We start from the raw sequence: 3,494 nt of genomic DNA on the forward strand, positions 1-3,494 counted from the left end.
AGAGGTCCATGCGGGAAATCAGAGCTCCCTTCCGGGTCTCAGATGAGACGAGCTCCATGCTGGAAGTCAGCGCTTAATGCCAGAGGTCCATGCGGGAAATCAGAGCTCCCTTCTGGGACTCAGATGAGACGAGCTCCATGCAAGCCAAAGATCCCAAAATGCAGCGGCACTAAGTCCCAGCCTGGACCCCAAAACGGACCATCATGTATTCCAAAATGCAGCGGCACTCAGTCCCAAAACGGACCCGCATGGATCCCAAAATGCAGCGGCACTCAGTCCCAGCAAAGTACCAGCACGCATCCCAAAATGTCACAAAGTCGCCTATCCGGAGCTCACGCAAAGCATCTTGCACAGTCTCAGCAAAGCCCAGCATTCATCCCAAAATGTAACAAAGTAGCCTTAATGCCCGAGGTCCATGCGGGAAATCAGAGCTCCCTTCCGGGACTCAGATGAGACGAGCTCCATGCTGGAAGTGAGAGCCCCATGCCTAATGCCCGAGGTCCATGCGGGAAATCAGAGCTCCCTTCCGGGTCTCAGATGAGACGAGCTCCATGCTGGAAGTCAGCGCTTAATGCCAGAGGTCCATGCGGGAAATCAGAGCTCCCTTCTGGGACTCAGATGAGACGAGCTCCATGCAAGCCAAAGATCCCAAAATGCAGCGGCACTAAGTCCCAGCCTGGACCCCAAAACGGACCATCATGTATTCCAAAATGCAGCGGCACTCAGTCCCAAAACGGACCCGCATGGATCCCAAAACGCAGCGGCACTCAGTCCCAGCAAAGTACCAGCACGCATCCCAAAATGTCACAAAGTCGCCTATCCGGAGCTCACGCAAAGCATCTTGCACAGTCTCAGCAAAGCCCAGCATTCATCCCAAAATGTAACAAAGTAGCCTTAATGCCCGAGGTCCATGCGGGAAATCAGAGCTCCCTTCCGGGACTCAGATGAGACGAGCTCCATGCTGGAAGTGAGAGCCCCATGCCTAATGCCCGAGGTCCATGCGGGAAATCAGAGCTCCCTTCCGGGTCTCAGATGAGACGAGCTCCATGCTGGAAGTCAGAGCTTAATGCCAGAGGTCCATGCGGGAAATAAGAGCTCCCTTCTGGGACTCAGATGAGACGAGCTCCATGCTGGAAGTCAGAGCTTAATGCCCGAGGTCCATGCGGGAAGTCAGAGCTCCCTTCTGGGACTCAGATGAGACGAGCTCCATGCTGGAAGTCAGAGCGTAATGCCAGAGGTCCATGCGGGAAATCAGAGCTCCCTTCTGGGACTCAGATGAGACGAGCTCCATGCTGGAAGTCAAAGCCCCATGCTTAATGCCCGAGGTCCATGCGGGAAATCAGAGCTCCCTTCTGGGACTCAGATGAGACGAGCTCCATGCTGGAAGTCAAAGCCCCATGCTTAATGCCCGAGGTCCATGCGGGAAATCAGAGCTCCCTTCTGGGTCTCAGATGAGACGAGCTCCATGCTGGAAGTCAGCGCTCCATGCTTAATGCCCGAGGTCCATGCGGGAAATCAGAGCTCCCTTCCTGGGATCTCAGATGAGACGAGCTCCATGCTGGAAGTCAGAGCTTAATGCCAGAGGTCCATGCGGGAAATCAGAGCTCCCTTCCTGGGACTCAGATGAGACGAGCTCCATGCTGGAAGTCAGAGCTTAATGCCCGAGGTCCATGCGGGAAAGTCAGAGCTCCCTTCTGGGACTCAGATGAGACGAGCTCCATGCTGGAAGTCAGAGCGTAATGCCAGAGGTCCATGCGGGAAATCAGAGCTCCCTTCTGGGACTCAGATGAGACGAGCTCCATGCAAGCCAAAGATCCAAAATGCAGCGGCACTCAGTCCCAAAACGGACCCGCATGGATCCCAAAATGCAGCGGCACTCAGTCCCAGCAAAGTACCAGCACGCATCCCAAAATGTCACAAAGTCGCCTATCCGGAGCTCACGCAAAGCATCTTGCACAGTCTCAGCAAAGCCCAGCATTCATCCCAAAATGTAACAAAGTAGCCTTAATGCCCGAGGTCCATGCGGGAAATCAGAGCTCCCTTCCGGGACTCAGATGAGACGAGCTCCATGCTGGAAGTCGAGAGCCCCATGCTTAATGCCCGAGGTCCATGCGGGAAATCAGAGCTCCCTTCTGGGTACTCAGATGAGACGAGCTCCATGCTGGAAGTCAGAGCTTAATGCCAGAGGTCCATGCGGGAAATCAGAGCTCCCTTCTGGGACTCAGATGAGACGAGCTCCATGCTGGAAGTCAAGCCATGCTTAATGCCAGAGGTCCATGCGGGAAATAAGAGCTCCCTTCTGGGACTCAGATGAGACGAGCTCCATGCTGGAAGTCAGAGCTCCATGCTTAATGCCCGAGGTCCATGCGGGAAATAAGAGCTCCCTTCTGGGACTCAGATGAGACGAGCTCCATGCTGGAAGTCAAAGCCCCATGCTTAATGCCCGAGGTCCATGCGGGAAATAAGAGCTCCCTTCTGGGACTCAGATGAGACGAGCTCCATGCTGGAAGTCAGAGCTCCATGCTTAATGCCCGAGGTCCATGCGGGAAATAAGAGCTCCCTTCTGGGACTCAGATGAGACGAGCTCCATGCTGGAAGTCAAAGCCCCATGCTTAATGCCCGAGGTCCATGCGGGAAATCAGAGCTCCCTTCTGGGACTCAGATGAGACGAGCTCCATGCTGGAAGTCAGAGCGTAATGCCAGAGGTCCATGCGGGAAATCAGAGCTCCCTTCCGGGACTCAGATGAGACGAGCTCCATGCTGGAAGTCATAGCTTAATGCCAGAGGTCCATGCGGGAAATCAGAGCTCCCTTCCGGGACTCAGATGAGACGAGCTCCATGCTGGAAGTCAGAGCCCCATGCCTAATGCCCGAGGTCCATGCGGGAAATCAGAGCTCCCTTCTGGGACTCAGATGAGACGAGCTCCATGCTGGAAGTCAGAGCGTAATGCCAGAGGTCCATGCGGGAAATCAGAGCTCCCTTCTGGGACTCAGATGAGACGAGCTCCATGCTGGAAGTCAAAGCCCCATGCTTAATGCCCGAGGTCCATGCGGGAAATCAGAGCTCCCTTCTGGGACTCAGATGAGACGAGCTCCATGCTGGAAGTCAAAGCCCCATGCTTAATGCCCGAGGTCCATGCGGGAAATCAGAGCTCCCTTCTGGGACTCAGATGAGACGAGCTCCATGCTGGAAGTCAGAGCTTAATGCCAGAGGTCCATGCGGGAAATCAGAGCTCCCTTCTGGGACTCAGATGAGACGAGCTCCATGCTGGAAGTCAGAGCGTAATGCCAGAGGTCCATGCGGGAAATCAGAGCTCCCTTCTGGGACTCAGATGAGACGAGCTCCATGCAAGCCAAAGATCCCAAAATGCAGCGGCACTAAGTCCCAGCCTGGACCCCAAAACGGACCATCATGTATTCCAAAATGCAGCGGCACTCAGTCCCAAAACGGACCCGCATGGATCCCAAAATGCAGCGGCACTCAGTCCCAGCAAA

This window comes from Phycodurus eques, unplaced genomic scaffold (genome assembly GCF_024500275.1).
Source record: "Phycodurus eques isolate BA_2022a unplaced genomic scaffold, UOR_Pequ_1.1 contig_375, whole genome shotgun sequence".
Classification (NCBI taxonomy): Eukaryota; Metazoa; Chordata; class Actinopteri; order Syngnathiformes; family Syngnathidae; genus Phycodurus; species Phycodurus eques.